This window comes from Melanerpes formicivorus, unplaced genomic scaffold, assembly GCF_026170545.1.
Source record: "Melanerpes formicivorus ecotype bairdi unplaced genomic scaffold, bMelFor1.0.p_v2 SCAF_9, whole genome shotgun sequence".
In the NCBI taxonomy this organism is placed as follows: Eukaryota; Metazoa; Chordata; class Aves; order Piciformes; family Picidae; genus Melanerpes; species Melanerpes formicivorus.
Window position 1 is genome coordinate 12,462,541 of NW_027142361.1, and position 13,553 is coordinate 12,476,093.

The 13,553-nt window shown below is 48.8% G+C and overlaps 1 pseudogene; it reads right to left on the reverse strand.

Moving 5' to 3' along the window:
- Positions 1 to 739: 739 nt before the first annotated feature.
- Positions 740 to 9,415, reverse strand: LOC137443327 (NADH-ubiquinone oxidoreductase chain 2-like; annotated as a pseudogene).
- Positions 9,416 to 13,553: the final 4,138 nt, after the last annotated feature.

A 13,553-nucleotide genomic window follows, 5' to 3' on the forward strand; every position in this document is an offset into this window, starting at 1 on the left:
GGCTCCTGCTTCTACTGTAGAAGAGGCCAGGAGGAGTAGGAATGACGGGGAGAGGAGTCAGAAGCTTATGTTGTTTATTCGGGGGAATGCTATGTCAGGGGCTCCGATTATAGGTGGTACAAGTCAGTTTCCAAATCCCCCGATTATGATGGGTATGACTATGAAGAAGATTATTACGAATGCATGGGCAGTGACAATTACATTGTAAATTTGGTCGTCACCGAGGAGGGTACCATTTTGGCCTAGTTAGGCATGAATGAGGAGGCTAAGGGCTGTGCCAATTATGCCAGCTCATGCACCAAAGATGAGGTATAGTGTGCCAATGTCTTTGTGGTTGGTGGAGAATAGTCATCGGTTAATGAAGGTCACAGGTAAGATGGCCGAGTGTCAAAGGCGTTAGGCTGTAGTCCTTTTTACAGGGGTTTGATTCCCCTTCTTATCAGTTCTGTGGTGAAATTCATGTTGAGTTGCAAGCTCATCGATGTGCATTAAAGATGCACCGGGACTTTGGTTTTAGACGGAAGCCCGTGAGGTTTAGGCATCTAGCTGTTAACTAGAATTTTGAGGGATCAAGGCCCACCTGTCTAGGGGAGGGTTAAGGCCCTAGCTTAATTAAAGTGTCTGGGTTGCATTCAGGTGATGCAGGGTAGTATCCTGCAGGTCTTAGCAGAAACTAAGAGGGTTCAACTCTTATTTAAGGCTTTGAAGGCTTTCGGTTTGGTGGGGTTATCCTAAGTTTCTAGATAGCGGATAGGACTAGAGGGGAGAGCGGGAGGAGGAAGATTGATAGAGAGGCTAAGGTGGCAATTAGTGTGCTGGTGTTTTTGTTGATGTACCAGTGTTTTGTTTGGTTGATTGAGTTGGGTGGTAGTGTGATAGATGAAAAGTAGGTTAGGCAGAGGTAGAAGAACAGGCTTAATAAGGAAAGGAGGGCGATGGTTAGGGCTGTTGGGGTTATTTCTTGTTTGGTCAGTTCTTGGACAATAAGTCATTTGGGCAGAAAGCCGATGAAGGGGGGTAGGCCGGCAAGGGAGAGGAGGGTAAGTATGAGGGTTGCGTTGAGTAGGGGTATTTTGTTCATGATGTTATTAATGTTGATAGTTTTGTGATGTGGGATGTATTAAGAGAGAGGAAAATGGCTGAGGTCAAGAGGGTGTTGTGAGAGACTAAGAAGTTTGTCTCTCTTGGTGTACTCAACAAAGATAAAATCACTTGCTGTTTGCCCAGACAATATGTATTGGGCAGAGCCACTAAGGACTCTTGGAAGGTGCAAAGATAACATTGCTCACTGGGCCACAGCTGGCCTACAACAATGACCCAGCCATTCACGCCTTCAGGGCAAGATAATCTCCACCCATCAAGTACCCTGGGCAAGGTGACACAATGGCTTTTACCACCTGTTTCCTGATGTGTAAGGAATGTGGGGGGCTTGTCTGGATGGAGATGGGGGAGATGGAGATTCCCCCCCCCCCCCATCCAGAATCTTGCCCAAACACACAGCAATACACAGAAAGATTTCCGGGGAAACAATACCTGGATATTTACCTAAGGATTATTTCCTGCCCCTGGAATTCCTGAGGCACAATATTTGAATACATACCTAAGGACTAAAAACTGTATAAAAGACTTGAGCAACTACTGGTTTGTAGAGAGAAACAGAGGAGAAAAACGGGGAGAAAAACGGAGATGAAGGAAAACACAGGAGACGGACCATGCCGCTGAGAAGGGAAAGTCGGGACAATGCTGCTCCGGAGAAAAGAGGCTTCCCAGAGGACCACAGCTCTTCTCCAGCCAAAGTCTCAGCACCCTTTCTCTACAGACCCAGGCTGCCCAGAGGACCACAGCTCTTCTCCAGCCAGAGACTCAGCACCGTTCCTGTACCAACCTAACATCTCCCCAGAGGACCACAGCTCTTCTCCAGCAAAAGCCTCAGCACTGTTTCTCTACAGACCCAACATCTTCTGCAGCACCTTTCCTCCACAGACTCAAACTGTCTTGGGGGGAATGAGGGGTGTGGTAATATAATTCCTTTCCTTCTCTCTCTCTCTTCTCTCTCTCCCTCTCTCTTTTCTCCCTCTCCCCTTCTTATGTCCACTTTGTTTATGTAATAAATAGTCTACCTGTTGATACTTTGGCCTCGTTTGTGCCTCTAATTTCACAACACGGGAATGTTCTAAAAGAACTTGAGTCTCTTTCTCTCTCCGGACCGAGACAGGTGTATAGGATAAAGGCTAGGAGGGTGAGTTTGGGGGCATAGATGATAATGATGGTCATTCATCCCAGATGGGAGATGGAGGAGAAGGCTAGAATTTTTTGAATTTGCATTTGGTTGAGGCCTATTCAGCCACCTAGGGCCACTGATGTGATGGCTATCAGGGTTAGAAGGGTGGGGCTGAGGGAATTAGATGTAAGGAGGAGGATGGCGATGGGGGGAAATTTTATTACTGTTGATAATAAGAGTGCGGTGGTTAGGGGAGAACTTTGGAGTACTTATGGGAATCAAAAGTGGAATGGTGCTAGGCCCAGTTTAATGGCAATTGCAACTGTGAGGAGAAGGCATGATGTGGGATTGGTTAATTGAGTGATGTCCCATTGGCCAGAAGTTCAGGCATTGATTAGACTTGAGAATAAGATGGAGGCGGAGGCAGCTGCTTGAACTAGGAAATATTTGACTGTTGCTTCAATGGCTCGAGGGTGGTGAGACTTTGAGATTATGGGGATGATGGCGATAGTGTTAATTTCTAGGCCGGTGTCGTGGATATGCCCTCAGAAATGCACGGCAGATCCATCAACGAAAATATAAGTTTATTTATATATATACAAACTCTGTAACGGGGTATTTACAATCGCCCTTCACAGGTATCAATATTCGGTTAGTGGAACTATCTTTACAGAATGTTATGTATGGGCATTTAAACCAAAATGATTCACAGAACTTAGAATCTAAACTGAGTCAGAGAGTGGCAGGGGAGGGGTTGGTCAGTGACCGGCAACCCTCCACCCGGAGCAATATAAACGCTATCCTAAACGAAGCTCTACAAAGGGCTTGGCTTACTCACAAGCTGAGAACTTCGTGGAGTCTTTCCTCAATAATGTTTATAATCCAGACAATGTGGCACGGATGTGCCGTAATAAGGAGACAGGAAATGGCGCCGGCCGCGTGGCCGCACCGCGTGGCTCTGCTGTTCTCTCCCAGGATACAAAATTCCTTGCTCGGGGGGGGGGGGGGGGTAGTGGCAGGTCAGCAACGCTGGTTCACACGGTCTACCAGGTTTTCTTCTACGATGGATCACACAGCGGTTGATCCCACGGAGTGCTGTCCATGGCACCGCACACAGCTGGGTGACAGTGGCAAAAGGACCACGAGGCCTCCCGAAGCACTGGCTGGCACGCACGCACACACAGGCTCCAACACCGAGGTGGGGGGCTCATTTGCCAAACGACCCCTATTTACCATTTGCCCCAGTGAATACTGGCCCAATAAGCATCTGTTGCCAACGCAAACATTAACCAATGAACTACCAGCTACCAAATATGGCCTGAGTATATGCTATACTCGGGGAAACAAATATATAGCCTGCCTCTAGTACTGCAGGGGTGAGACCACGCCCAGGTAGGCTGTTTACCTGGACTCAGTGGCGCCAGGATCCCCCCTGCTGCTTCCAGAAAGGAGGGGGGGGACAAAGGAGGGTTAACACATACAGAAATATATCCTACCCAAATGTTTGGGGCACAATCCTGATCATAAGCATCCTTCACTACAGCCGGTTCAGGCTATTGCTCAGTGGTTGCTTGGGACTGTAATGGTAGTTCCAAGGGCAAGGCTTGTCAGTGTAATTGGTTTTGCATGGGGGTTCATTAGTGGGGGAGGGAGTTGAACCTTCATTTTCGGGGTATGGGCCCGATAGCTTTATTATCTGACCCCACTAGAAAATAATATAAGGGAAGTATGGAGGGTCTTGATCTCTTCTGTGTAGGTTAGATTCCTACTTTTCTAAGGTTGGTTGGGGTACAGGTTTGAAAGAAATGAGAGGGCTGGCGTACCTCTATGTTCACTTTATCATAGTGACCCTTTGGGTTCAGGCACATTTCCTTAGGTAAGGAGGTAGGCCTGTGCAGGAGATGGGTATGCTTACATGTCAAAGGCATAGGGCCAGTGTGAGGGGGAGGAAGTTTTTTCATAGAAAGTGCATAAGTTGGTTGCAGCGGAATCGGGGGTATGAGGCATGGATTCAAAGGAAGCCAGAGGAGAGGAGAAGGATTTTGGAGGCTAAGATGATGGGGAAGAGTTCAGAGGGGGGATTAAGTCAGCTTGGGTTGAGGAATAGGATGGTGGTCAGGGCATTTATTATCATAATATTGGCGTATTCAGCTAGGAAGAAGAGGGCGAATGGTCCTGTGGCATATACGAGTTCTGATTCACCCTCAATGAGGTCGAATGGGGCACGATTAGTTTCTGCAAGTGTGGAGATGTATCATATCATGGCGAGGGGTCAGGAGGAAAAAATTAGGTAGAGGGGTTCTTGGGTGGTAGCAAGTGTAGTTAAGGTGTAGTTTCCGCTTAATACGATTGTGGATAGGAGAATAATTGCCAGTGTGACCTCATAGGAAATGGTTTGTGCGACTGCTCAGAGGTCTCCGATTAGGGCATATTTTGAGTTTGAGGCTCAGCCCGATCACAGGATAGAGTACACTGCGAGGCTGGATATAGCAAGGAGGAATAGGAGGCCTAGGTTTAGGTCAGTCAGGGAAAATGGGAGGGGGACTCAAATAGTTAGGGCGAGGAGAAGGGCTAGGGTGGGGGTTAGTAGGAATAAAAGGGGGGATGAGGTGGAGGGGCGGATGGGTTCTTTGATGAAGAGTTGTTACAGTTTGAGCTGGGTGCCCCCCTGCAGTGTTTACTTCCTGTGTCCAGAAATCCAGCCCAGGGGTGGACACAGGAAATTATGTAGTATTTCATACCACAATCCTTTGCACCACTATAAGATCCAGTGCGGAGTCTAGCACTATCTCTTTTCTTCCTCCTCCGTCAGCCGGTAACTGGGGAGATGTCTCCTGGCTTTGGGCCTGGCTAGGCCCAAGGCCACGGGGGGATGGGCAGTCTCAGATCTGGCCAGCTGAGACTAGCCTAGCAGTGGGAGGGGGAAGAAGGAGCCCTGGGGGTCTCGGATGTACCCTCAGGTGGGGATGGGGTCTCTCTGGGTCTGCTTTGGGATTTTTCTTTGTCACTCTGCTTTTGCTTTTCTGTAAAAGTTCACTGCTTTCTATTTAAACTTTCCATCACTTTTGCAATCCGTTTGTCTGAGTGTTTATTGTTGCCAGGGGTGGGGAAGGGGGCTGCCTCAACCCAGCACATTCTTGGTAGCAGAGGATGGTTGAGGTGGGCAGAGTATCTGCCCCCCAACCCCTTTACATTCTTGGCGAGCCAGCCAGGAGAAGGAGTTGGTTATTGTGGCTACTCTGCAGATCAGATTGCAAAAGATAAGAGAGTTTAAATTTAGTTCTGGGCGTCGGTTTGGTTTTTTGGCAGTTGGGGGCTCGTGTTGTTGTTGGGGCGACTGTGTTAAGTTCTTGTGGATTGCAGTGGGACTCCTGGTGCGTGACCGGTGGCAGAGAGTCTCTCCTGCTATTCCAAGCAGGGGTGGTTCTTAACCACCGGAATGGGGGCACCGCTTGAGAATGCGGGACCTGCCTTCCCCCACCTTTATTCTTTGCGGAGCGGTAAAAGCGGCAGGGAGTGAAGGGGGGGAGGAGCAGTGGCGAGCAGATCAAAGTCAGGTCCGTTCTCGCTGCGGGGTAGGGCCAGCCGCGGCGAGCGGGCGAGCTCGACTCCCTATGGGCGAACGGGGACTCCAGCTGAAAGCTGTTCTCAAGGGCCCTGAGGACGTGCTCATGGCTTTTGCTGGATGAGGCGTTTGAATGCCCGAGGGGTGGAGGCGATTTTGATTCTGTACCGCGGCGGCAGAGGTGGGCGGAGCCCTGCTGTGCGCTCGGAGCGGCGGCGGCGGTCCCCGGCCGTCCGCTTGAGCTGCGGTGGCGGCGGGACCGGCCGTGCGCTCGGAGCGGCGGCGGCGGTCCCCGGCCGTCCACTTGAACTGCGGTGGCGGCGGGACCTGCCGTTCGCTCGGGCTGCGGCGGCGGTGAGCACAGCCGTGCGCTCGGAGCGGCGGCGGGGCCGGCCCTAGTCTCTTCCCCGACTTTTTCGGACGAGTTCCGAAAATGGCGCCGAGCACCTGGCTCCACCTCCCTTCTTCTCACTAGGTTGTGGTGCAGCCCCTCCCTCCGCCAGGGGAGGGTTGTGTTTTGGATGCTGTCACGTCTCGGTACGCGAACGCCTAGCGGGAAGGCGGTGTACTGTGATAAGCATCTGTAGAGCCTCGGGCCGCGGCTGGAAGCGGTCAGCACTGGGCTTGGGATAGGTCCGTGCAGGGTTGTGAAAGGCTCAGCGTGCTGTTTTCCTGGAGGGGTGGAGAAGCAGTTAGAGCCTGATTGTTCTGACTGGCTTGCCCCAGGGGTGGAAACATGCCGCTGAGTAAATAGAGATGGGAATAAAGGTTTGGTTGAGAAGTTGTGAGGTTCCTTCCAGGTGACCAGGATGTCCAACGGATCCAAGAAGAGCTTGCACCGCAGAAGAGTGAACTCTGCATCGCTGAGAGGTTCTACTAGATGAGGGAAGAAGAACTGGAATGGACGGACACTAGAGCCTGAATGAGAGACCGTTTGGGTGGACGCCCAGATGAAGATAGGGACTTCGCCGAACATGTCATCGGAAGATTTCTGATTTAATGATGTGTTTGGGTGCAAAGATTATGGTATGAAATAAGGGGTGGTATGTTACAGTTTGAGCTGGGTGCCCCCCTGCAGTGTTTACTTCCTGTGTCCAGAAATCCAGCCCAGGGGTGGACACAGGAAATTATGTAGTATTTCATATCACAATCCTTTGCACCACTATAAGATCCAGTGCGGAGTCTAGCACTATCTCTTTTCTTCCTCCTCCGTCAGCCGGTAACTGGGGAGATGTCTCCTGGCTTTGGGCCTGGCTAGGCCCAAGGCCACGGGGGGATGGGCAGTCTCAGATCTGGCCAGCTGAGACTAGCCTAGCAGTGGGAGGGGGAAGAAGGAGCCCTGGGGGTCTCGGATGTACCCTCAGGTGGGGATGGGGTCTCTCTGGGTCTGCTTTGGGATTTTTCTTTGTCACTCTGCTTTTGCTTTTCTGTAAAAGTTCACTGCTTTCTATTTAAACTTTCCATCACTTTTGCAATCCGTTTGTCTGAGTGTTTATTGTTGCCAGGGGTGGGGAAGGGGGCTGCCTCAACCCAGCACAAGAGTTTTACTCCATCTTCTAGGGGTTGGAGAAGGCCGAATGGGCCAACAATATTTGGGCCTTTTCAGGCTTTTATATAGCTTAGGATTTTTCATTCGACTAGTGTGAGGAAAGCTACTGCAACTAGGATTGGGATAGCATAGGAGAGTGAGAGGGTTAGGTTGGTTAGGGTGGGGGTGAGGGTCATAGGTAATGGTGGGAGCTAGGGAGAGGATTTGAACCTCTGGTTAAAGGGCTTAAGCCTTTTGCATTTGCCGGGCTCTGCCACGCTAGCGGTCCTTTTTTGGGACAGGTGTTAGGAGCTCCTTAAGTGGTTTAGTTGTATTCTTTACTTGGGAGGAAGGTGTGCTTGGGGTATGGGCCTTATTTTCCTGGTCCTTTCGTACTAGGGAAAATCTGTCATAGATAGAAACCGACCTGGATTGCTCCGGTCTGAACTCAGATCACGTAGGACTGTTAATCGTTGAACAAACAAACCCTTAATAGTGGCTACACCATTAGGGTGTCCTGATCCAACATCGAGGTCGTAAACCCCCCTGTTGATATGGGCTCTTGAGGGGGATTGCGCTGTTATCCCTGGGGTAGCTTGGTCCACTGTGCAGTTATACTGGATCTGGTGGCTGTTAGCACGTAGAGAGGTTGCTCTTGGTTAAGAGGTTAGGTCTTGTTTCTGGAGGATTTGTTTTTCTCCAGGGCCGCCCCAGCCAAAAAATACGGGCCAGTGAGGAAGTTGGGGGTGGGCCTGATAGATTTATGAGTCGTGAGGTGTGGCCGTGATTTTGAAGTTCCACAGGGTCTTCTCGTCTTATGTTCTCATCCTTGCTTTTGCACAAGGGGATCAATTTCACTGATTGTCTGTAGGAGACAGTTAGGACCTTGTTTAGCCGTTCATACAAGTCTCAATTTATGGGACAATTGATTGCGCTACCTTCGCACGGTTAGGATACTGCGGCCGTTGAATTCGGTGTCACTGGGCAGGCATCACCTTCAATACTTGGTGGGCTGAAGGCTATGTTTTTGGTAAACAGTCGGGCCCTGAGGTTTGCCTAGTTCCTTCTACAGATTTGGATCTTTCATGTTGGGCGCTCCTGAGTTGGTCTAACAGGGTGAGGGGATACGGTGTCTCATGGGGTGGGTGTATCTGACTCTGGGTAATAATGTGGAGATGTAAGTTTGCGCTCGGAGGGGGGCCCCTAGTTACATATTTCAACATAAATTCTCCTATTGTAATAGGTTGGCCTGTTACGGGAGGATAGGGATTCGCATTGTATTGATATCTTTTGGGGTGGGAGCTTTGACGCACTCTTTGTTGGTGGCTGCTTGAAGGCCAACAGTCAGGGTCGGGGGGGTTATCCACTGGAGGAGGTTGTGTTCTTTTTTAAAGGGGCTGTACCCCCTTTAAGTTACTTCTGAGAGGCTTCAGGGTTTGTGGTGGGGGGGGGGTAGTGTGGGAGCTGTCAGAGCAGAACTTATATTCATTTCACAGGCAACCAGCTATCACCCAGCTCGGTTGGCTTTTCACCTCTACTAACAAGTCAGCCCACTCTTTTGCTACAGAGACGGGTTAGCTCAGTATTTAGCTGCTTGTGAGTAGCTCGCTTGGGTTTCAGGGTGGCAAGCTTAAGTTCAATTTGCTTGGTTGTTCTTGCTGGATCATGATGCAAAAGGTACAAGGGTTAATCTTTGCTGTTTTGTGCTTGGGATTTCATTATTATTTCATCTTTCCCTTGCGGTACGTGTCTCTATCGTGCCTAGTTTGATGGGGGGATTCTTTTCTATCGCCTATACTAGGTATGTGGAATGTTTTAGTTGAGGAAAAAGAATTTTACAGATGTTGATAGGGCTAGAAGTGGCTTCAAGATGACCTGAATTGTGAGCAGGTATCTTTCAGGTGTAAGCTGAGTGCTTTGTGTTTAGCTACATCTTGATATGCTAAGTGCACCTTCCAGTACACTTACCTTGTTACGACTTACCTCATCTTTGGCCGGTTGTGATTCTATTTGGGGGGGGGGGGGTGGTGTTGCTTACGAGGAGGGTGACGGGCAGTATGTACGTGTCCCAGGGCCAGTTTAAGACAGGCGTAATGGTCATGTTTTACTGCTAAATCCGCCTTCTGAGGGTAGGTTTTCAGGTCCTCTTTCGTTATTGTCTGTCAGAAAATGTAGCCCATTTCTTCCCCCCCATTGGCTATACCTTGACCTGTCTTTTGAGCGGGTGGGCCTATTGTGCTCACTGTTGGGCTCTCAGTAGATATGGGCTGACGACGGCGGTATATAGCCTGCTTGGTGCACTGAGCTCCTGTGTCAACCAAGGCCCTGTGTGACCATTTGAGGCTGTGCCTTTAAGAAAGGGACACCATGGCTGAATGTTTTATAAACAAAGGACAGGTCTAAACGAATTTCATTGGTAGATTGGTAGAAAGCAACTTTAAGCTGACTGAGACTTTCCTCAGTTTCGATTCTGCCTTCCTCCTTTCCAGCTGGTCCACTTCTAGGCTCTCTGCCTGTGGTGGTTTAGGCTGGGTGCTGGCCCGGATGCCACTGCACAGAACACACCTGGGAGGTCCCTATGGGTGGGCCCAGCCCAGGGGGTGGTCACAGGCAGGTATTCCATTTCCCATAATGCCCTGCTCCCCTATAAAATGCCCATGCGGGGTCTCCACTTCCTCTTTCGTCCCCAGATGCAGCCTAGGTAAAATGGTGTGAGCCGCCTCCCTTGGGCCTGCCCAGGCCCAAGGCTGGGTTGGGGGGGAGGAAAGAGCCCTGGGGGGGTTTGGGTGCACCCCCAGGTGGGGATGGGATGTTCTTGGGCATGTTCTGGGATCTCTCTCTTTGTCACGGTGCTTGTGGTTCTCTGTCAAGCTTTCATTGGTGTTTGTTTTTTAAATTGTTTTTCTATTTAAACTTTCCATCACTTTTGCAATCCCTTTGTCTGAGTCGTTATTTCTGCCTGTGGTGGGGAGGGGGTTTGCCCCAACCCATTACACTGCCAGACTGACCTTGGACAGATAAGGCCTCTACTAACATACTCTGCTTTAATTAACAATTCCTCTTTTTCTCTCTTTCTAACCCTCTTTGGGGAAAAAAGGGGAGAGAAGGAGGGTGCAGGGGGGGAACCCTCCTCAGCAGAGGAGGGAATTTCGTTACTGTATTACTTTGCTGTATATATTTCTGTGTATGTATTGTAAATACTGTAAACTGTGTATATATACCCTGAATTCCCTAAAACTGCTTGTAAATATAACATTTTCCCTTTTCACTTCTCCAGCTGTGGCTAGCTGTGGTCATATTTTTTCCTTCACTTTGTGGGGGGGAGAAGGCTGGGCCTTCCTCTCAAACCCTCCACATTTTTTTTTGGTGCCCAACTCCGGGCTTGAGGATAATTAGCTTGATTTATTGCTTGCTCGAGCCGGACTAGCAAACATGAAGGTGTTTTGGATTTTGGAGCATCTGTTCTTCTCAATTTTTGGGGCTCTGATCCACAGGCATTGTTTGGGTTTGATTCTGGATTAACTAGGTAAATATTTGATGCAGACAATTTATTCGTGGTTTATGTATAGAGTGAGGCTCCTGTATGGACACTGCATGGATTTTTTCTGGCCTGCCAGATACAGGAATGTGACCTCTAGCACTCTCCTGATTGAGATAAAGGAGTTTAGGATTCCAGTAGGGGAAAGAGTAATTTTGGGTGATGGCTGGGATCCAAAGGTGATTTGTATGATGTGCGTAGTCCTGCTCTCGGTGATAATTAATGTGTATTGGCTGTTTTCCTTGCACCGTGAGAGAAAGGTGACCAGAGCGTGTTTTTTAGTTAAGCCAAGATCAAAGAAGAAGCGGCGTTCCTCTGGGTCAGCCCCACAGACGTCCAGTGATGAGGAGTGTGGAGAATCTGTGTCAGTTAAAGAGAAAGCTAAAAAGTCTATTGGAAAAGCTGCTTTGAATGGTTTTGTCGCTGATTCTGGCAAGCTGCCAGGGGCGGCGGCAACTGCCAACATGACGGTTTCTCCTCCTTCTTCTTCTTTGGCCATTAACGAGGCAAGGTCACTTCTGCCCACTCTCTCAGCAGGACCAGAAGCCACTGCCCCAGCAGCTGATTATTCTCAGGACCTGTCAGCTTCTATTAAGGTGGCTGTATATTCAAACACAGCTCCAACTAAGCAAGTAGCAGTTTTAAAGACTAGAAGTGGAAAGACCAAAGAGGATCCAGGAGCTAATGGAGGAGAAGAGCAGGAGACTGATCCTGGTGAGGGACCCTCTACTAGAAAAGATCCTGCTGAGGGGGAAGAGAAGGTTTGTTTTAAAGATCTAGCTGAATTAGTGAGATCAAAACAGGATAAAGATGCAGCTAGGACAGGAGCTAGCAGTGGTGGTACTCAGCTTAAAGAGATCCTTAGGAGAGTGGCAGCAGGATTATGGGGACAACGTGTTCTGGAAGATGTGGTAGATGGAGATGAAGATGATATTTCCGAATGTTCTTCCCCTCGGGAAGAGTTAAGAAATGTCCATAAAGATTACACCAGAGCAGATAAGGAGCCAGTTCTAGCTTGGCTTAGTAGATGTTATGATACAGGTGCTCCAGCTCTAACAGTTGGAGACAAGTCAGCAGCTCAGTTAGGAACTCTCTCGAGGGATAATGGAATAGATAGACATCTAGCCAAGATTCTCAGTAAGGTTAATCTGTGGGTACGCCTTTTATTTGCAGTAGCCCTGAGATACCCTTCCCAAGATGATCTTCCATGGAATCCTAAGCCCTGGACTACCATAGATGAGGGAATTAAGCGCCTGAGAGAATTTGTTGTTAGAGAAACACTCTATGGTGAACATGAAACTATGAATCCTGATGATATACCGATGGGAACAGGTCTTGCTAAAAAGCTCATCAAGCTTGCTCCTTCTAATTATGCAAACATTCTGGCAAGCAGAATTGTGTCAAGAAATTATGGTGGAGCTCCTCCTACGGTTAGCCAATTCAGTGATCAAATGAGACAATTGGAGGATAGCATGACACGTGTTTCTTTGGTTTCAGCCATTGAAACTCTGTCTGAAAAATTTGAGAATTGCATGAAAGAGCTGAAAGATTCCATATACCAATTGGCACTGAGATATAATTTCAATTCTTCCTCCAGGTGGATACAGGTTTCATCTGTGAGGAATACACGTCCTCCAAGGAGGTCATTCCAAAACAGATCAAATCAAAATAGACCACCGAGGCAATCACGTAGGATTATTTGGATAACTCTGCGTGATCAGTTTGGTGAGAACATGAACAGGTGGGATGGCCAACCAACTTCTATTCTTTTCAGGAGACTGAGGGAACTGCAAAGTGGCAGAACCCGAGGTAGCAATACCAGAAGGGTGGCTGTTACTTCCACAGTTCCCCAGAACAACTCTAGTAGCTCCAACAGTGGATCCAGTTATAACACTGCACACTGTGCTCAATGCACATGTGGGCATGTTCCCCATAACTAGGGGTGCCCTGCCTCCCGCCAGGGGGAGGAGAAGGATAATAGAGATAACAGAATCTATTGGGATGTGTACATGCAGTGGCGTGGCACTTCACAATTTCGGAAGTACAGGGCCTTGGTTGACACAGGAGCTCAGTGCACCATAATGCCATCAAATTATCAGGGATCAGAGTCTATAACTATTATAAGTTTAACTGGTAAACAATGGAGGAAGCATACAGTTGTGACCGGACGTGACGCACCTTGTATTTTGGGAATTGATTTTCTGAGAGAAGGGCGTTGCAGAGATCCCAGAGGTTATAAATGGGCTTTTGGAGTAGCTTCTGAAGAAATTGATGGACAAAAGCTCAAGCTCTCTGTTAGACCGGAACTTTCTGATGAATCTGCAGTTGTGGGACAACACAAGATACAGGACATTAAATTGCCGGTTGCTTCTCAGACTGTGCATCACAGACAATACAGAACCAACCGTGACTCTTTGTTGCCCATTCAGAATCTGATTCGTCAGTTGGAGAGTCAGAAAGTCGTCAGCAAAACTCATTCGCCTTTCAACAGTCCAGTGTGGCCTGTGCAAAAGCAGAATGGAGACTGGTGTCTGACAGTCAACTACCGAGCCCTAAATGAAGTAACACCACCTATGAGTGCAGCAGTACCAGACATGATGGAACTCCAGTATGAGCTGGAATCCAAAGAGGCCAAATGGTATGCTACCATAGACATTGCTAATGTATTTTTCTCTATTCCCATAGCAGAGGAATGCAGGCC